This window comes from Lissotriton helveticus, chromosome 9 (assembly GCF_964261635.1).
Source record: "Lissotriton helveticus chromosome 9, aLisHel1.1, whole genome shotgun sequence".
Classification (NCBI taxonomy): domain Eukaryota; kingdom Metazoa; phylum Chordata; class Amphibia; order Caudata; family Salamandridae; genus Lissotriton; species Lissotriton helveticus.
The window spans coordinates 533,617,162-533,639,438 of NC_136070.1; positions in this window are offsets into that span (position 1 = coordinate 533,617,162).

The following is a 22,277-nucleotide window of genomic DNA, read 5'->3' on the forward strand; positions in this document are numbered from 1 at the left end:
GACAATACTGAAGTTAAGCCACACGAGATCCTTCCCGGCACCCTGGTCCTCGTCCGCAATTTTGATCGTTCAAGTCCGCTGGAGCCTCGCTGGAAGGAGCCGAAGTTAGTCCTTCTAACCACCCGTACTGCCGTCAAGTTGGAAGGCAGGAAGGGGTGGGTGCACCTGTCACACGTCAAGAAATTTCACGGACTAAAAACTGTTTCCAAGAACATTTCCAAGGATTGTCAAGATTTTAAAGACTGCCAAGACACTATTCTTAAGGACTGTCCCGCAAATGACATTGATATCAAGCCCTCCCTGTTAGAGAAAACTCCGCAGCAGGAGTATAAAAGTAAGCTACGGTCTAGTAAAATAAGTCAGCCAGTTTAATTGTCTAAGTCCTCCCCTAGGTGAAACGGTTAGACAGGTATCTGACATGTATGAGATAGACCCCCATAGTGAGAGAGTTAGTCAAAACTCTATCCGATGTATCGTTTTTCTAAGTTTTATATTGTTTTTAAGCTTAATGGTTACCTGCACGAGTTATGCATTTCATTTATGTTTTCCAATTTCTCATGTAAATATGTTTTCTAATGCTACAGTAGAGCACACATTTAGTGATCTGCCTCCTCACGAACTATCCTATCATCTTGCTATGCGCAATAACACATTTATCCGTATGTTACATTATTCACACCAGACCAGCAATGCCACTAATTGTTGGGTGTGTGGTCGACTCCCCCCTTTCCAGACACCGAAGGGAGTTCTGCCACTCTTTCCTTATCCGTTTTCACATAATGGTTCATGTGGAGCATGGTCCACGTTAACGTCATCCTCAACTGATATGTCCCTTCTGAACAGTACATGTTTTCCAGACAAGCAAGGTCTTCCCCACAGAACAGGGTTAGATCTAGAAAATGAAGTTTATAATTTGGGTAATTATTCTTCGAATTTCATGGTTCTGAATGTTCAGTCTGATCCTACTCCAGACTTACCTGCTATTTCAGTATTACCAGTCAAAGGCGAATTATGTGTCCGAAATAATGGTTCCGTACATATAGGACATAGTGATTGTACTACTATTGTCGAGTATAGTGACAGTGGGAAATCTATTTTCAAAGCTTCACGTCATTCTTATTTTGTTTGTGGTCAGACCGCATATGTTCGTCTGCCCCTCGATTGGGATGGAACCTGTTACATTGCCTTCCTACTGCCACCAGTTTTCCTAGCCCCATCTGATTATCATAGAAACACACATCTAGTACACATTAGACATAGAAGGGAGATCGAGTCCCCGATTGTCGATCAAACTGAAACTGCTCTAGAACAGTATACAGATTTCAATAAAGGATTCTTTTTCTTTATAGGACCTATCCAGAATAGTAAGTTAATACGTAGATTAACCAGAACCCTTGAAGCAGTAGTGAATGAGACTGCCTCTGCTCTAGGTAACTTAACCGAAGAGCAATCTGCTATGAGATTTGTCGTGCTCCAAAATCGTCTCGTTCTTGACGTCATACTGGCCGATAGAGGAGGAGCATGTAGAGTCATCGGATCTAGTTGCTGCATTTTCATTCCTAATAACGCGCCGTCTGTTTATTCAGCTATAACCAGACTTCATAAAATTGCCCATCAGTTACACCAGAATCCAGGCACCTGGACATGGTCCGGTTGGTTCTGGAGTATAATTTCTGCCTGGGGATGGAAAGTATTGTCCTTTCTAGGTATTGCAGTAGCGATCATATTCAGTTGCTGCCTCTGTATACAATGTGGCCCTGCGATTTGCGGCATTTGTGCTACCTCTTGTATTCCTAGTCCCAAGTCCCGTCCTAGATCCCGTTCCAAGAAAATTCGAGACGAGCAAATGATACTGTATGAAATGATAGATGGTATCATGAATATTGATGTTTCCTGATGGAAACGTAGTGACAAGGAGGGAATGTGGAAAAGTAAATTTTGCCATGTTCTGTGTCCCTACGTGTTCCCCATCTTATGCTATATGTGCATGATTAATATGCATATGTATTCCCCATGATCGATTAAAGACGCCATTACAGTTGTGTCCAACTCTAGTATGCCAGTTTCCAGTTCTCGTGAAAGCTACGAGTATTAGGCCTATGTAAAGCTACATTGCCACGTTTCTCAGTGTGCATGTTATTTCATTGAAAGTCCCCGTTTCTAGGCCTCAAAAGGGCCCGGACTCAGATTCAGCTCCTGTCTCCTGAACCCTCTCCGAGGAGCGATACAGCCCCCACCTGTATCCCTGACCCTTCACTTACTTCCTGCCTCACAGTGCCCGGCTCGGCCTGGCTCTGCCTGCCAGTCTGCCAAGAGTATGTTATGATTCTAGTTATCAGTCCAGCCCTCCTTCTCTGCATTCCTAAGCTACTGAATCGCATCAATAGTTTCAGTCATCGTCTAGCCTTTACGTCTCCATGTAAGAGAAATACTGTATTTATGGTCATTTAATATTCCTCAACACACACTACATGTAGAATAATGCATGCACCAGTCTTAGTGTCTGTTAACCTTTGCCCTGATAACTTTTGGATTCTATCAACATGTTCTCTAAACATCAGATACTAGATAGTGTTTAGGTACATGTCGCTCTGACTCTCCAGACTTTCGTCTCTCCTTCTAGCTCAGAAGTCATAGCCCCCAGCTTCTCCCTAGTTACACGTCATTGCCAGCTTGCGCGCACCACTAGGTTAGAGGTCCCGGCTCCTTCGGTAGCCCCCTCCATGTTTCCGCCCCATTTGTGACATATTCCGTTACGTTTACATCACATGTCTATGTATACGCCCTGTTCACGCCTCTTGTTACACCTACTTTCTGCCTTATCTCTCGCGACTGCTATAGGCCCTGCCTACTGTTACGCCTATTGTATTGAATACCATGTATTTTGTTTAAGTATATATACTTGTGCACTGTTATTAAAAGTTGCCATTCCATTCCTTTGTCCCTGCCCCGTGCAGCGCTGCCATCCTATTCCCGTGCAGGTTGTCCTGTTCCTGTCCTTTATGCTGTATTAAACCTGCAAACTCCTACTACCTCGAATCTTGACTCTTATTTATTGAGCTATCTGTTATTGTATATCCAGTCAAAAATAGAGGTATTATTTATTTATTTACCACAGGGTTCTGATGTGGATGACTACCATCTTGGTGGTAAGAGATTACTGGGATCCAGCTATTGTTTCCTTCTCGAGGTGGGTTAACCTTAGCCACTAGATTTGCATCATGGGAAAGATTGTTTGCTGCACCCAATGTTGTAATTTTAATCCAACAGTTATCAGATAGAGGCATCGTGCTGATGAACTGGTTGCGTTCGAATTACAACGGGCACAGGTGCTCAATACTGGGGGAGAATGAGTTGCTTAGATTGAGTGATTTCCAGTTTATCCAACTGAGATTCTATATGACTGGGTTGGTCCAAGAGTGAGTGAAGCTGCACCTGTAAAATCTCTGAGCATGTACTGCAGTTTAGCTCAAGGAGTGAGAGATCAGGGTTATTGGATCCTATATCTAAAGCTTGTAGGGAGGAGGAGTGAGAGGTACCTTTTCTCCGCTCGGTTTCAGGTTCACTGGGCGATTACATTGCTTCAGGGCTAGATGGAGCCAATTGGCTACTGATGTCACCAAGTATTCTAACATAAAGAATACCGCAGTCGACTGTTCATCAACACTAACGCCAGCGATGGGAACATTGTCAAAACGTGTTACTTCCCCAAGTGTTTGCCCTTGATCAAGTGAGAGTCGGCGTTAAGTATTAGCAATCTCGCGAGTTAGGACCACCACACCACCACCTTTTCCAGCATACTATCATTCAGTGTAACTCTACGTGGCACAGTTGTTAGACCTGTCACTTTACACTTGCCCACTGCGAATTGTTGAGCACTCAGCTAAAAATGTCAACTGGCTATACAAGATCTCCCTGTGCGAACTAAAGAGGGGAGGTCTAGCCCAGCCTTGTCCTGACTCGGGCTGGCGCAGATGATCCCGGCTTTGACTGGGCCACGCCCAGGCACGTCCTGCACTGAATGTCCAACAAGCGCCTTAAATGATGCCAGGTGATCGTTGCCCGGAGGAGGGTAAACATCACTTACAACGAAACTTTTACAACGCACTACCATTACAACGCGGTCATTACAACGCAAACCATTACAACGCATTGCGCTGGGGGGCGCTCTAGGATAGGGAATATATTTAATTTACTATCCAACACCTTCCCTACTATCCACGGGGACTGGCGTTGGGATAGTAAATTAAATAAATCACTATCCAGCGCCTAAAAGCACTATGCGTTGTAATGGTATGCGATGTAAAAACCGCGTTGTAATAGCCTGCGTTGTAACATCATACATCCCCGGAGGAGGAGCCTGGGCTTGTAGTCCTGGCCCCCAATGAAACCCTTTTGAGTAGCAAATAGAAGCGCGTTCTCATGTGATGGCTATTTTTATTGCAAAAACATCACCTATATATAGCAGCCATATGCCTGCAGTAAAAACATGTCATTAAAAGAAATAGCCATCCCATAAAATTTGAATAGAGCAGTGCAGATGCTTCCAGACAGGCAGGTGTACTTTCTTAAATTTTTGTAATAGCTATCACTGATTTAATGACAGCATCAACTACTCACTTAATCTTATATACATTTGTGCTGCTTACACCTGCCGTTGGTGTGACCTATAAGCGCTGATCTGCCACATAGCGTATATCGCTGCCCAGCTTTGGAGATTGCACACTCCGTGGTCTGTTTATGGAATTTTTTCATGCCACAAACGTGCTGTGTTATTGACTTGAAGAATGGTAAGTTGCCATAAGCAAGGCCCTTGGCAGTTGTGTTGATTGTGTTTGGTTGGCAGCATGTGTACCCTTGAACACTGTATTAGTCAACAACACCTACTTCAGGAATAGCCCATCATGGAAGTCAGACAGCTCTGAAGAAGACCCCACCTCTTTGTCCCCTGTACCGCAACAACTACCCCCGCTGCTCTCATCTGCACCTTTATTTGTATCTAATCAACAATTTATTTTCTGTACCCCCTACCTATTCCTTTGTTTTGTTTTGTTTGTGTGATTTTTTATATAGACTACCCGCACCTTGGTTTCGGTGAAATGTGCGCCCAGGCATTGCCTGTTGAGTATTGTCCATCTGCACCTCAAAGAGTTAAAACATGAGTTGTTCAGATAAATAAAGCAGGGTGCAAATGGTGACATAATGATGACATATAGAGGTCAGGAAAGGGAGACGTTTGTGTTTAGGACTTAACATGTGTGTTTATTACAGTGAAAGAACTTAAAAGCCTTACAGCGTCATTAAAGGCGTCAGTTCTGTTGTAGTGCGGCAGGTGTTAAACATGGCTGCGGTGTGTGTAAAATGAGAGGGGCACTGCATGAACACAGCTTCTCTCAGAAGTCCTAACTGGATGATTTGTAAGCGCATCAGGCAAATTACAGGCTACATAACTGCAAGTACTTCTGAAGCAAAAGCGAGCATGCCAGCCGAGGAATGCCCGAAAAGCGTGCAGAGGAAACATTGACAAGTTATGGGGAGGGATGCAGGTGGTGTCAATTGTCTCTATCGCTTTCCACGGTGCCACAACAAACGTCAGAGCAGTCGTGAAAGGTTGGACAACGCCACTCGTGAGATGAAAGGGTCCGACGTTCAAGTGCGTTAACAAACGGCATGAAAGTGTTCACAAAGCTGCAATCATGGCCGGGTCTTTGAAGGTGAGCCCCCCTCGCACTCAAAGCAGCTTCAAAGGTAAATCTTCATGGAATGATATAGGGATGATGTGCCAAAGGTGTGTGTAAATATGGGGGGAAATAATTAAGTGGAATCCAGATTGGAGAACCCAAATCCTCGAGAAATGGTTGGCATGAAAAGCTATTTCACTGAATAGACAATGGGACAGATGTACAAGCCCCTATCGCCACCACAACGTCACTTATATCGACGTTCTGGTGGCACTGTGTTGGTGCTACGTTGCTAAACTCAGCGCCACCGCAGGGGTAAACGCAAGGCTGCACCACATTCTTGTAAATATGGTGCAGTCTTGCGTTTCAGAAGTAGCGGAGCGAGGCGTTAAGCCAGGAAGGCTAACGCCTCTCTCCACCGCTTCCTTGAACATATCCCCCAAAATGGCAAAAAATTAGCAATAGACACAATGGACCAGAATTACAGCCTGGGCCCATTGATAACTTTTTAAAAACAATGAACAAAATGCACAACAATTCCCCCAAAAAGGGTTTGTAGGTCGTGATACCTTTTTCTTGCCTGCTATGGGTTTGTGCTGCTGGTTCTAACCCATAATTTTTAGGTTTCGCCTGGGGCCGGAGCTCCTAGCTCCGCACAGGAGAAATCTTATGTTACAACAGAGTGGGCTTGGGATTACGCCCTCTGTTCCATTGGCTAGCTCCATAAATGGAGGCTAGCCATTGGAACAGAGATCTGTCCGTCATGGCCGGACCAGATTCGTGGGCGTTCCCGAGATTTTTTCCCTCTCCGCCTCTGCGATGTCGTCATCGCGGCCGTGGACGGAGTTTCTTTTTTTTTTTATTCGTTTGTTTTTCCCATTCCGCGGCCGACCGCCGCTGGAGGAAGTCGAGGTGAGTGCTGCCGTTCCCTCCCCCCTCCCGCTGTCCGTGTGCTTGCCCGCCCCCCTCCCGCTGTCCGTGTGCCTGCCCGCCCTCCTTGATGTACTTCGGACGGGGGGTGGCCTTTGCACTGTGGAAGCGTCACTCCAGACTCAGGTACAGGTTCGTTGCCCTCAAGCGCTGCCCTCCGCTATCTTTCATCTCACAAGCTTCTCAGTCGCCCTAAACTCCGTTTCTGTCGTACTCAGCACTCCGGGTAGTACAGGCACCAATAGTGCGGGTAAATCAGTCCATCGAGTAGCTCCATGGTTATTCAGACTACTCCTCACTCAATCCACAGTGTGACGCTTGATCCGGCACCTCCCGGCGCCCTGCCCGTTCCGAGCCCACTGTCTCACGGCTCACAGGAGCGTTGGCGTGCACACTTCTTATACTGGCACAGTGATCCTAATTTCCAGAGTCATTGCGAGGCTCAGGGTCTCCGCTGCACAAAGCACTGCTTTTTAAGCACAGATGGTCCCAAATCAACAGGATTATTGGCACAGTATCGGGGCTCGGCGCGGAGCTTCTCTAACCTGAGTCTGCCATGCTTGCACTCCGGGTAGTACAGGCACCAATAGTGCGGGTAAACCAGTCCATCGAGTAGCTCCATGGTTATTCAGACTTCTTTTTTTTTTAAATATATTTTTATTGCAGAATCAGGAATAAAAACATCCAACAAACCAACCCGTACACCAACGGTCCCCATCATACAGTGCAATAGTAATACAATACACAGCCGATTGGCCCACATCCCGGAGGCTGGGCGGCGCATCAATAAGTCAGTTCACTGGAGGTACCACGGTGCATGCCCTATTCGGGGCACAGGTCAAGTATAACACTTCGTATCCGCTTTTATCCCACAACAACCAACCCACTCTCTCCATCTGATCCCAGGCCACTCTAATGTCACGTTACTAAAGCATCACAAGTACCTTCCTGGGCCAACCGGTTCCGGGAGGTTGCCGCTAGCCGGCAAACCTCTCCCTCCAACGACTCCCTCCCACCCAGTACCCCCCCCCTCAACTGCTGCTAATGCGGGTTCCACCATCCCCCTCCTGCCCTCGGGTGACAACTATCAGGAAGCTTTGACAAGCAAGTAGCCACACGGAATCCCTGGCTATAACTGATCAGTGTCCTCGCCTTCGGTTAGGTAGTCCCTCAGTGCCTGCACCACTAGTTCCCAGGACCGTGCCAGTTCCAAGCACTTCTCATTACCAGCCCTAGTCGCCTGGCGCATTCGTAACACACTCTCACAGCTCGACCACCTCAACAGTTCATTCCTCCACCTCCGTACAGACGGTCCCTCTTTAGACTTCCAATGCCAAGTGATCTCACGCTGTGCCAATATCAGTCCCAACCCAATGAATTTGCTCGTAACCTTGGTCTTTTTGGTATGCGGAAACCAAAGAAGCAGGCATGCGGCCATGTCAAAATCTACCTCCCGATCCGTGACAGCATTCAAGAGGTCCCCTATCTCAGACCAGTAGTCCCCCAATTTCGGGCAACCCCACAGCATGTGGTCAAGATCCACCTCAGGTTCTAGACATCGTGGGCACATGGCATCAAGCACCTGGAAGTGTCGCCGCAACCTCTCCGGGGTCAAATACGCCCTATGGAGCACAAAATAATGCACCTGTTGGAATCTCGCATTCCGCGTCCCCTTCCAGGTCCTGTGTAGCACCTGACCCCATACGGAGTCCGGGATTTGTCTACCGATGCTGGCCTCCCAACGCGACTTCAGCTCAGCTAACGGGGCCAGACCATCATTTAACATCCTATTGTGGAGGCAGGTCACCGCCTTAACGGTGCCCGCTGCCATCACTACATATTGGCACACCGTCGTCACCTCCGGTTCAGCCAATCCGCCCCCCCAATGCCTCTGCAGGGCCGCGACCACCGCCGCATGCAACAGGAAGGTACCACTCGGCAGGCCGTATTGCTCCTGCAAGGTTTGGAACGGGGCCAGCGTCCCGTCCACATAAAGGTCACCCACCATCTGCAAGCCCAGGTCCTCCCACTCTAACAATCGGGACCAATCGCCCCCATGCGGTAAGGCAGTGAGCATTCCCAGCGGAATTTCCGGTGCGTATGGCCGGCGCTTCCCAGCCCTCTTCAGGTGCCTGTTCCAACATAATCTGAGCGTCCATTCCTCCATCGTGAGGTCCCTACTGGCCAGTCTCCGTTGCATCACGATAGACGACATGACATACCTCTGAATGCCCATCCCCCGGCCATCCTCAGGCCCCCTGAACTCTCTGGCCACATTCTGCGTCAGGACCTGGAGCTGCGCTGCCAGATAATATAGCTCATAGTCGGGGACGGCCACCCCTCCCTCACACTTGGGTCTCATCAGGGTGGTCAATGCCACCCGCCTGCGGCCGTGGCCCCAGAGAAAGCCGGTCACCAACGTCCTCAGCTCCCGAAAGACACACTGCGGGATCCACACCGGCAATGTTCTAAAATAGTAGAGGAGCCTCGGGAGTGCCACCATTTTCAACAGCGCCACACGGCCCAGTACAGACAGCGGGAGAGAGGCCCAGAAGTCCACACTGCCTCTCAGCGCCCTAATACAGCGCCCCACATTCCCCTCAAGGAGGTCCGCCGTGTCATGGTAGATGCGCACTCCTAGGTAAACAAAACAAGAGGGTTCCCACACTACCGGCCGCGTGAGCTGCGGGCAGAGCGTGGTCTTCCGCAGCGGAAACACACAAGTCTTAGTCCAGTTCACCCTGAGGCCTGAGAGCCTCCCAAACCTGTCCAGCATGTCCACCGCGCCCTCAAGGGCTCTTCCAGAGTCTGCCAGGTACAGTAACAAGTCGTCGGCATACAACGAAATATAATGTGAGTCAAGTCCCAGCGCAATTCCGTCAAAAACAACCCCCTGCCTCGCCTGCGCTGCCAGCGGTTCCATTGCTAGAGCAAAGAGCAGAGGAGACAGCGAGCAGCCCTGCCTCGTGCCCCTGCAGACCGGATAAATCGAGGATACCAAGGTCCCCAGCCGCACCCTCGCCCTAGCCGAAGAATAGAGCACTTTCGTCCAGCCCCGGAACCCCTCCCCAACTCCGAACTTCAACAGCACACCATCTAAAAAATCCCATTCCAAGCTATCAAACGCCTTTTCAATATCAACCGTCAGCACTACCGGGCCTGGATCTGCCAAGGCAGCACTATCAATGACCCCAATCAGCCGGCGGATATTCATCGAAGTGTTCCTCGAGGGGATGAACCCCGCCTGATCCCTATGCACCAAAGAGGTCATCAGTGGTAGGAGCCGGGTGGCTAGGATTCGGCTCAAAATCTTATAATCAACAGTCAGCATAGACAACGGACGAAAAGAAGAAACATCTAACGCATCCCTGCCCGGCTTCAGCAGGGGTACAACCAGCGCCTCCGTCATAGAGTCGGGCAACCGCCCCAATTGTTTCGCCTCCGCATACACAACCTGCAGTCTGGGTGCCAACACTTCCATAAATTTGGCGTAGAACTCGATCGGCAGCCCATCCACCCCAGGGGTTTTGTTCCGCGCCATATGACTAATCGCCCCTCTGATTTCCGCTAGGGTTACAGGGCCCCCCAAGTCCCGGGCGTCCTCCTCATCCAGTACCGGTAGAGGGATCTGAGCTAAATAATCGCCTATGGCCGCGGCTTCCACTTCGAGGTGGCTGGCGTACAGAGTCGCGTAGTAGGACTGAAAGCGCCCCAGGACCGCCGACTGCGAATAAACCACCTCCCCATCCTCCTGTCGCACACTCATAACCGGACATCCTCTAGGGTTCGGATCAGCCAACTTCGCAAGGAGCGTGCCCACTTTATCTCGCTCGTCATGCACTTTCACCGCATACAACTTATAATCATAGCACCGCAGTCTCTCTGTCTCTGTCGCCACCGCCTCCTTAGCACGCAACAAGCTGTCTTGCAGCTCCGGTCGCTCGGGCCGCAGTCGTTCCACCCCTCTCAGCGCTTCCTCCGCCTTCGCGAGGTCATTCAGCACTGTACCTCTCACAGTCAAAAACCGTCCCATACACACCCCCCTCACCACCACTTTCATCGCGTCCCATTCATTCGCTCTAGTCTCTGTCGACCCAGCATTGACCGTGAAGTATTCGTCTATACCCCGTCGGACCGTGTCACAAAACGCCGGATCCTCCAGCGTCTCCGGGCGAAGTCTCCACGTAGGGACCGCCGATCTCGCCAGCTGCCATTGCACAGAAATCAGCAGTGGGTTATGGTCCGATATGGTTCTAGACAAATATTCAGAGTGAATCACCATCTGCGCCAGAGACTCGCAGCATAGCACTGAATCCAGTCGAACATGCAGATCATGCAGTGCCGAGAAGTATGAATAATCTCGAGTTTCAGGGTGCTGCGCCCTCCATACATCCACTAAGCCCCACCTCTCCTGCCAGTCCCTCCTGTGGGTTGCAAGTCTACGCACTGGGGAGTCTACCAAAGGCGGGCGAGACCTGTCCAACAGCACATCTGAAATGGAGTTAAAATCCCCCGCCAGTAATACAGGGCCCGCCAAATAATACGCCAATGAGCGCGATAAATCCTCGAAGAAATGCGCTTGATCAGCGTTGGGGGCATAGATGTTACATAGCACCACTTCCCTACCACACAGTCGTCCTTCCACCACCACATACCGACCCTCCGGATCTATCCTTTGACTCGTGACTTGGAATGGCGTGCCCGCTCTGATCCATATTAATACCCCTCTGGCAAACGCTGAGTAAGTCGTGCCAAACACCTGACCCCTCCACCTCCTCTGCAGGGCCCCACATTCCTGCTGTGTCAAATGAGTCTCCTGAAGCATCGCTATCTGAACGCCCCGCCTCACCAAGTATGCATGTACCTTGTGGCGCTTAACCATAGTTCGAATACCCCGGACATTCCATGTGACACATTTCAAATTAGGTAACGTCCCCATAGAGCATCAATCCCAGCAGTGGCGCACGCCAAGAAATGTGACCCGCATCGCAGCAATTGCACAACCCCTCCAAAACAAACCCTGTAACTCCCAACCCCCCCCTCCCCAGGACAGGGCCTAATAACCCAGCTTCAGCCCCGTTCCAAACCTCAAACACCCAACACATCACACTAATCTGTGGTCGACACCACAGAAGACCTTAAGGGTCTGATGAGGACAATGGAGCACCGAACCAGGACGACAGAGCGACCACCCCGCGCCCACAGCCCCATACTGCCAGAACAGCCCCAAACCTGGCAGTCCAATAGAAGTCAGGAGCGTCCAGGCCTGATAAGAAGTTCAGCGGCCATGCGCCTCAGCCATTAAAGATACCATCAGACGTTTGTGGGGTAACCTCCGGTCCCTGCGCTCCCCCCACCTCCGAGCCGTCATCACCGGACTTCTCACCTTCACCCTCCGAAGCTGAACCTCTGGAGGCATCATCCCGCTGCGAGCCCGTGATGGTCGCCGTGGCCTCCAGCGCACTCTGTCTGTCGGCTAGCATTTGCGCCTCTCGCTCGGCCCGTTGGCGCCTATTCCGGGAGCGGATGCGCTGCGACTTCCTGACCCTGACCGGTTGCTCACGATCCCTGGCGGGCCTGTGCGCTCGATCCGTCCCCGCACGATACAGTTCCAGCCAGGTCCAAGCTTCATCGGGTGTTTGGAAAAAGTGAGCCCTGTCATCAACAATGATCCGCAGCTTGGATGGAAAAAGCAAGGAGTATTGGATCCCTTCCTCTCGCAGCTCCTTCTTTACCGACAAAAAAGACGCCCTGCTCCGCTGTACCTCCTGTGTATAGTCCGGAAAGATTGTCACCTTGCTGTTGTCCACTTGGAAGGGCCCATGATCTCTCGCCCTTTGGATCAGCAGATCCCGATCCTTGTAGTGCAACAGTCTGGCCACCATTGGTCGGGGCGGTCGGCCCTCCAGCGGGGGCTTCGCGGGCACCCTGTGCGCTCTTTCCAGGGAGAAGAAGGGGGAGAGGCCCTCCGGCGCCACCACCGTGCGGAACCAGTCCTCCAAGTAGGCCACCGCATCACCCTTCTCAATTTTCTCCGGAAGCCCCACCACCCTCACGTTGTTCCGGCGGTTGCGTCCTTCCGCGTCCTCTGCTCGACGCTCCAGAATCGCCAGTCGGTGGAGAACGTCATCAAGTTTATGCTCCGCCGTGACCACCGCCGGTTTCAGCTCCTGGAGCAGTTGTTCATTAGATTTCACACGGTCAGAGAGCTTGGCGTGATCCGCTCTCAGCAAGCCAAGCCCGGACGCAACCTGCGCAATATCCTGGTGTAGCTCATCCTTGGTGGTAGTGATCGCGGCCAAAATGGCATCAAGACGGAGGGTCAGCCGCAGTTCCTGTGGCGAGGGTTCCGTTGGGGCATCGCCATCCGCGGCCCCGGACGTCCCGTCCCCCCGCTCATGAGGCGCAGCGAGGTCAGCCCCCTGCGCGGCCATCTTGACGACGTGAAACGTGCCACCCAAACCGCCTCCTTCAATGACGGTCGGCAGCTGCCGCCCTTCCGTCCTTCCTGTTCCCAGGGACACCCGGCGCAGCCCAATGGCAGTTCAAAATATGCGCAGCTCTCCGGTCTCTAGGCAGCGCCAAATGTCCCCCCACGGCGCTCCGTCGCCAACCACCAGCTCAGGGATGGACGCCGCGCTGCCCCACCGCGATCTCCAGTGCGTCATCCAAGTGCAGGGGCTAGGGGTATGAGCCCCTACGGAAGACCGAGAGGCAGGGGCGTCCCACCAGGCAAATGGAGCCCCCCGCCCCCGGCGGCACCAGTCTGCGCTGCGTCAGTGCACCGCGGGGTCCACTCACTGCTCTTGCTGCTTCACCCCCTCCTGCGGCCAGCCGGGCGTCCACTTGCTCCGGGCAGCTGCCCCCTCAGCACACTGCCAACTCGCCGTCCCCCTTCGTGTCCCGGTGGCCTCTGCCTCAGCAACCCCTGCAATGGGTCGGCCACAGTCGTCAGCAGCGCCGCCACCGGTGCAGCGCGAATGAGGGCTCCACTCTTCTGCCCTCCGGGCGAGCAGGTGGGGGAGGGGCGCCGCTCGCGCCTAGGCAGCGCCGCCGTCCTTTTCCGTCGCTCCGGTCCCGCTTCCTCGGACCCCTCACCAGCGCACTGCCTCGCAAGGGCTCCCAGGCGCCTCAGGCCACTCAGCACCCCACAGCGCGCCGCTCTCCAAGCGCTCGCTCGCTTGGCGCCGCCATCTTGGCTTTGTTCTGCAGCCGCCTCCAGCAGGACGTCGGGTCCGTCCGCCTGCAGCTCCCAGGGCTCCGACGGGGGTCAGACGCTCCCCGTTAGGTCAGGGACCCCACCGGAGCTCAGTTCCAGCTGCCAGGTCGCGTGGGGCCAGCTATGTCAGGAGATAGACGGGACTCGGCGCGGAGCAACTCGCTCACGCAGCCATCCCGGTCGGCGCCTAAGCCACGCCCCCCATGGTTATTCAGACTTGAACCGAAAAACATGCACTCATGCTTGAATGCCTGCTAGCACGTGTAAGCCTAAGGCCAGAGACGATGCTCATAGAAAGGTTAATAGGATTAAATGTGTATTAAAATCTGTGTGTCGTGCAGTGGAATGTGACTATTTAATGGACACTGAAAGATGGAGTGTTTGTGCTTAGTTTCATTCAGTTCGTTTGGGCTCTTTGCTAACAGGGTTGGACTGGGAAAGAAAATACCTCGGGCACCAACATAAAAGTGGTCTCTCTATTAGCAAATCACCTAAAAAAGTGGCCCACGTTTGCAAATCGGGTGAACTTTTGAACTTGTAAAAACACGCTGTAGTGCAATCTGGAAAAAAATCAAAAAATGACATATAACTAAAGCACTTTTTAATCTTTTGCAAGGAAGCTTTGCAGCAGGCCATTCAATAAAATCTAGGCTTTTATTAGTCAAATAAAAAGTGGTAGTTATAATTTCACTTATATGTTGGAGTTTAAAGTATTGCCAACTTCATGGGGCATTTTTTTAAACCATTGCTGAACCCTCGTTTTCTTGGGAGAATTATCTTGCACAATTTTTTTGTGTGAAGGTGACAGAACTTTGCCACTTCGCAAAAACTTTCTTGTTGAAGTCATATCGCTCGCTATTTTTTTGGCCTAAAACTTTATTTAGCATATTTATTTACAGAATTGCATTTGTATTAACAATTTGTAAAACTGCTAGAAGCTCGAGTCACAAGACAAGCAAGGTTTTTGCTTTCAAATATAAAAGTTGTCTTTGGAAACGTGTGTCTTTTATTCACAGGCCACTCGGTGAATTGGAACGAAGTGAATGAGTGATAAAAAACAGGACACTCTCGGTATCTGTTTTTGTGCAAACTGGCTTGCTTATTTGTGATTGTGGGTTTTAAAGCTGCGTGAAGGACCCCCGATGTACTGTCGGGCAGCCTACTATAAGCTACAAGAAAAGAGATGTGGTAGAGAGGAAGGGGGCGGGGGGCAGTGTTTTGAGTGGGCCGGGTCTTGCAGGTGGTTCCAAAAAACAGGTCCTGAGACTTGTCTCTATCGGGCTCCCCATGTTTTGTCTTCACTCTCAGGGTGGAATAAAAATCTTAACTCTGCAGCAGTACCACTGCTTAAAGCCTATATGATGTAACTACAGAGAGCATAGTATAGTTCTTTCACAGTCTCATGTCAGAACTGAAGTATTTTTAATATAATATATACAACAAAGCCGTAGTTGTTGCTTATTGCTCTTATACAACTAACAATCATTGACAAAAAGCTAATATTCCTAGGTTGCTGTAGGTGTAATGTTACTTGCTGTATTATACATCTGGATGCAATGAAGCAGCAAAATACCATTCGGCCGGCTTGTGCTGGTGTGTTGCTGCCAGCATTGGCATTAAAAGGCTCTTCTACGCAGCAGTGTCACTACAGCTCCCTTCTGTACGCAATGACGCAAAACATTTCCCAATCCGGGCCACTTTTGAAAGGCGCTCTGGCCACCTAGCTCCAGTGGCATTTGGCTTCTCCCGCTGTCCGTGTGCCCGTTCCTGCCCCGCCTCCCGCTGTCCGTGTCTCCGGCCCCACTTGTAAATGCTTGTTTTATTTTTGCAGTATATTTCCTTGGGAAAGCACATGTCTGTAGTTGCATTTGGGGAATGAATCTCTGAAACTGAGATCTGTTTTGAATTTGGGAAGTGCTTCTCTTAGAGACAGCAGCATAGTGTGGGCTGTGAGCTGTGTGGGCTGTGAGAGCTGTGTGGGCTGTGAGAGCTGTGTGGGCTGTGAGAGCTGTGTGGGCTGTGTGGGCTGTGAGAGCTGTGAGGGCTGTGAGGGCTGTGTGGGCTGTGTGGGCTGTGAGGGCTGTGTGGGCTGTGAGGGCTGTGCGGGCTGTGAGGGCTGTGTGGGCTGTGAGGGCTGTGAGAGCTGTGTGGGCTGTGAGAGCTGTGTGGGCTGTGAGAGCTGTGTGGGCTGAGAGAGCTGTGTGGGCTGAGAGAGCTGTGTGGGCTGAGAGAGCTGTGTGGGCTGTGAGAGCTGTTGGCAATGTAAATAACAATGCCATTTATTTATAAGTAAAAAAAAAAAAAGAAATGTCATGAGCAATGCCAATAGCTCTAACTTTTCCAAAGGCGAAACCATTGCATTGTAAATGCTTGTTTGATATTGTGGGCAAGACTCACTTAAGTTTTCATAACTATTTTTTTCACAAAAAATACCCTGGCCAAACATTTCAAGAATTCTAAAGATACCACAATTTATCATTTACTCTTGAGGGAACTGACAAAATAGCCAAAATGTGGAGAAAATCTTTGGGTGGAAAATTTGAAAAATGGGAAAAAGTGCTATGCAAAGTGTGTTATTCTTTCTATACATTCCATTTGTAATATATATAGAGATCATCCTCTTCCCAGCTTTCGGAAATCGGCAGAGTTGTTAATAAAAAAAATCATCAATTTCTTGCTTCTTTCAAAGTCATGGTCATCATTTCCTATTTTTGTAGTTTCTACTCACTAGCAGTTTATGGGCGGAAATAAGTGTGAACCTATGGTGAATCCATAAACCTATACATTTCTGAAAAGTAGAGAAAATTCTGAATTTAGCAAAGTGTCATTTATGTAGATTTCTATTGGGTTTTATAAAGAAAGTAATTGTTGAAATCAGAAATAGTTAAAGTAAGTAGGAAAAATAGTCATTGGTGACTATTTTTCAATCTGCAAGATTTTGCACTGAAGGCGTATCTGCAAAAGTGATATTTCTTTATGCCTGTCATACTCTCCAGGTTGAAAAGATTGGAAAGATATATAGCATTATGTCTGTTGCCCAAAGCACGTCGAACCAAAAGCAATCAACGTGACTTTGGGATATAGTTATTTTTCATTGTGTTTCAACAATGCATCGATTCATAAGGTAAAATATAATTAATGAAAAATGGGAATAAAAGAAAAATATGAATTTTTTAAATGTGCTCTTGAATCTGAGTATAGGAGTATGGGTTATTCATACCACCCAAATTTCGGAATGCACCAATATTATCTAGTGATGTTGACGGTGTTTCACTAAATATGTTTTTCCCTGCACACCGACTTATATTTGGAAGCCAAACTTTTACCGATATTTTGTACATATAAAAAAAATCACTATTTTATGTTCACACACTTCTTCCTGATAAAACAGTACCTATTGCACGTCGTATTACAGATCCAAAAACAGACCATGGCAACAACAAGGTTTTTGATTTGAATTACATCTATTCCTTGGATGAGATAACTATGGCTATTGGAAACCAAGGTACCCTATCAAAGCGGTATTTGGGCTCGGTGTCGGAGTGAGGCGTTCCTAACATCCCCACACATTTCTGAAGACTAGACATTAAGAAAAGTCCTGGATGGTTTGGCTTGTGCTGATTGAACTACTTTTTCTTACCCAGAATGCCCGGTAAACATCACACTGTGGATACAGTGACTGAATTTCCTCACATTTCTGTGAGAGAACATTCCAGAGTCAGTGGAGTACCACAAAAGTCCATCCACTGAGTAGTTTCACGTGCATCCTGATAAAAATAGCACTTCACTTATGTAAGTGAGCCTTTTGCCCGAGATAGGGAATGCCCCCAAATTACAAAACAAAAATATCAAGATGTTTCCTTTCAATTTCAATCAGTTTAAAGATGTGGATAGATGTGTTATTAGGGCCTGGAATTGGCTGGCACCTATGGAAGCCCACCAACCGCAGACATTTGTGAAAACTAGACACCTGGACTAGTCACCGAAATCATCTCACTGTCCATCAGGTATGACTGATACTAATATTGGCCTCAGTGTAAACCGCTAGAAAATTAGATTTTTTTAGGCATAGTTATGAAAGTTGCAGATTTTCTGGGTAAGAAAATGTACTGTGATCTAAGCAAGCCACACCACCAGGGATTCCCCTTGGTTTCTAGTTTAAAGAAATGCACATTGTTGCTGTGATTCCCTGGGTGCCAGTCAAGGCAGTGCCGAATACTGCAGCAATCTCATATGGCAAGTGAGAGGAAAATGTGTATTTTTATGTCCGGCCTTTGAGATAGGTTTTGCTATTTAGCCAGGCTATTGTTTTTTCAAACCAACCATACATAAAATAAATACACAGAGGGGCTTTTGGTCAATGGGCTTCATCCATTGGGGCGTTAAATTATCATTCACATTTTGCTTCTGCTGACCACAACATATAGCGTGGGGGAATGTGTTAGCCCATCAGTGTAATAACAAACCTTGAGGGGACCCCACTACAAGGAACGTGGAGGGGGTCCCTTCAGACTCAAACAGGAGCTCCCAGGCCAGGGTACTGTGCTGAGGGGGCCCCTGGAGCTAAAGGGCCCCCCACACCGCGGGGGCTTATGTTATGTCACTGCAACCTACTTTACCGTTGACTTCTTTCTCTTTGAGTGACCATACCACACCTGTGCATATCTGCCTAAAATAGTTATTTTGTCTTCAGTGACAAATCTTGTTCACATCTTTTAAATTTTTATTGTAAATTTAAATACCAGGTATTTATTTTGCCTTCACTTCAGTTGCCCTGTTAAATGGTGATTTCTTTTCCTTCTCCCTTTTAAAATTGCTGTTATATGGTTTTTAAGCGATATTGTAACATTGTATGCCATCAAATTGAGTGCTTGGTTACTTGGTGATTTATTCTTATCTTCTTCACAAATGATAATAAAATACTTGTCACAACTGAAAGACTTGTTATTTTTTTTTTTTAGAAAACATCAATCAATAAAAAAGGCCTCAGGCAGCAGGGAAAGTTTTTGTTCTTTCAGTCTGAGGTGAGTTCCTCAGAGAAAAATTCCTGTGGTGCCAGCACCCAAGGGATTTCCAGCCCTGAGTGCTTTGACATGACCTCCCCATCAAAGATGCCCAATGGGTTGTGTTATTGACATGGTGGTCACATCAGTAGCATCTAAGGTGGGAACTATGAATAAAAAAATATAGAAAGCATTGGGGCTTGTTTACGAGCGGCTTGCGTCATCCTGGCGTCACTTTTTCTGATACTCTGGTGGTGCAAACCTCTCACCCATATCTATGAGGCCACAAAAAAAGCCACTTTGTGTGGCTTATAATGGCCTCATCGATATGGAGTAAGACAAAGCTGCGCAAGTCGTTGCATTGTCTTACTCGGCGTTAGAGAGGCGTTCCATGAGCATTGCGGTGGGTGTTCCCACTCAACAGCTATTGATTTTGAAGCTGCCCCAGATTAACAACGTTATCTAAACTGGGGCAAGTGCCAGATCCTTATGCCTCCCCAGAGCAGTCGTAACGAGGAGAAATGTTTTCATTTCTTCTTTTTTTCCCCTCTTTCTATGTGTGCAGCATTCTGCAGCACCCATAGAAAGAGGAAAACGCCTCTCTATATTTTTTGGTGCAGGAAGGTGTCCCTTCCTGCACAAAAACAATCCTGCATCCAATGCAGACACCCTTGCACCATGGTGCAAGACAGCATGAGTTGGAGCTAAGCAGCCTATTGTGCGCCAGTGCAGGGGGAAAGGACAAAAATGCACTGTATTTTATAAATACTGTACATTCTTACCCTTTCACATTGGCGTAGAGGCAAGGCAGCTAGAAGACTTATGGCGCTGCCTTACACCAATTCCTCGTAAATCAGGCCCAGCTGTATAATGTATTTAATGCTGTTGTGACCACTGCCCACGCTTAATTTGTGCTGGTGTTTTCCGGTGCTTTGCACCAGCACTTTATTATCAACACCGGCACCTATTATGAGATTACACCACATGGTGGCGCTGTGTGTCTGTTCATCAGCTGAATTCATCAGCCAGTGTTTATTTAAAAATTATAAATCTCACACATAGGTAATTCTGGCCCTGGAATTTGGCAGCAGTGGCAGGGCTGTTAGTGGTGGGAACTGGAGTGGACTCTGAAGTGCCTAGGGCCCTGGCACTTACTGTTTTACAAGTTAAGCACTGATGTGACCCTAAAGCACAAGCAGGATAAGAAACGATAAGAAGCAGTCAAGGGCTGGAATAATATCGTCAAACCTACACATTTTAACAAGCAATCTTGCTGGTGACAAGTGAATCATAAGTGGTGTTGGGAACAGTGTGGTAGGAAAATCCAGGAAGACCTGCAGCCCTGTCTAGACTGAACAAGACAATTGCTGCTGTGGAAGGATAATAATAATGTAGGATGCATTTAAGAGGTTTGAGTTGGTACAAACAGCTCTGAGATCGAGCATATCTGTAGAGCAGATACAATACATATTATTGCACTGCACATCAAAGTTTAATATGTTTGCCTAACTTTAGAAGTAGGGCTATCTGTGCTATTCAAGGAGGTGTAGTTACTCACCCCAATTCCTAGTTGCCGTCCAGGCTATGTGCCTACGAGAGGGATCATTCTGGTGGCTCACCTGCCACTGTAGCCCTTCACCAATACCAAAGTCCCTAAAGCTTCAAAAGGACTTGTGTTCATTTGCATGAATCAGGATTCCTTTTTAGGTCGAGCCTGTCAATGCGCTTGCGCATTGAGCTTGCGAGAGATATTGGGGCTTAACCAGAGCTTAACCATCGGGCGATTTGATGCTGTGCCCGTGAAAAACAAGGCTCAATGCGCAAGCGCATTGACCTAAAAAGCGCGTGCACATCAAAGCGACCAGCTCCCTCCCACAGGCATCCCCCAGCGTGCGCTGTGCCTCAGGCATTTCTCCTCCCCTAATTTATTCACTGCCCACGGCTTTCACTTTGACGGCCGCCAGGCCGTCTCTCGCCTCGCGCTTATCACACCCCCCCTTCTCTCTAGCACGCTAACACTCATTCCAGAGCCTCTCTCCCATTGGCTCTTCACTTATTTTTCCCTTGTTTAACTTATCCCATCCCCTTACTGTTTCTTCTACCCTGTCCCTGTTTTTCCTGTCACCTCCTCTCCGTGCCCCACCCCCTCCCCCACTACAGAGCGCCCAAAGCAAAGAACGACTTGCCATCCCTTTCCCTTCTGCTGCTCTTCCCAGCGCGTGCACTACACCCCCTTCTCCCAACGCTCTCAGCTCCTTGGCGCAGGTCACGGCTGAGCACACAAGCAACAGACCCTCTGTATTGTCCGTTTGATGCTGGCCTCTGGCTTTCCGTCTCATTTGTTTCTTCTCACTTGGCTTGGCCTGCTTCAGCTGCAGAAGTGCGCTCGAGGCTGCCGGGAGCCTCTGTCGACCTGCTACGCGCCGCCATCCGGCGTCATGACAGACGCCACGGCTGGTAGGATGTTTGCAGAGAGTTCATTGTACGTTTTTCCCCCTACGGAGGCTATTTATGGCAATTGTGGCAAGACAACTCTGTTTCAGCGCTGGGCGGGTGGAAGGCACGGTTGTGTGTGGTAGGTGTTGCGCTGCTTTTAAATCGTGGAGTTTGGAGCTTAAACTCGGCACATACTGCACTTTTTTAATAGCTCAAATCCACTGCAAAGTAATCTGGCGCAGCATGGAAGGTACCTACGGCCATGTAGATAGTAGTGATTGTCTTTTGTGCACTTAACTTTATCCAGATTTAGAGGCTCATTTACAAGCCTCTTGCGCTACCAGTGTGTCACTTTTTAAAATGTGAAAAAGTGACGCACCTTCGGCGCAAGGGGCTTGCAAATAAGCCCCTTAATTTTTTTAAAAGGTATTTAGTGGAATTGTCTTCCCTGTTACTACCATGCATTTCTGGTTCTTGTATTTCTTGAATGTGATTTGAGTTTTAAGCCTATGGAACTCGGTTTGCAGTGTACATTAATTGCCTCAATAACATAAACAATAATACCTGCTGTGCTTTTTAAATTCACAGTTGCGTTTTTTCAAAGCATTATTCAAATAGGTGTCCACGTTACTTATTTTACCAACTTCGAAAGGATGAAAGACCGAATTGGCCATGACGTGATTCCAATAAGTGGTATGCAGGTCACAGCAGACGTCAGCTGCTAGTGTTTAATTCACTGAGTGTTAATGCCGGAGTTTGCTGTGGGCCTGCCAATTTAGATCGGCTATTCATTTGTAGAAGTCTTTTTAATCGAGGATGCACACCTGGACGCAGGAGCCGCCAGCTCATGATGCGCGAAGCACTATTTGTTTTCTGGGGCTGTTTGTGCTTTATGAGGTAGATTGCATTTGTGTTCTGCATGCGTATCTATTTATTTTTAGTGGTGTAAAGAACAAGCAAGTCAGTTTGTTGGTACTATATATAGCAGCAAAAATAAACAATGATGCT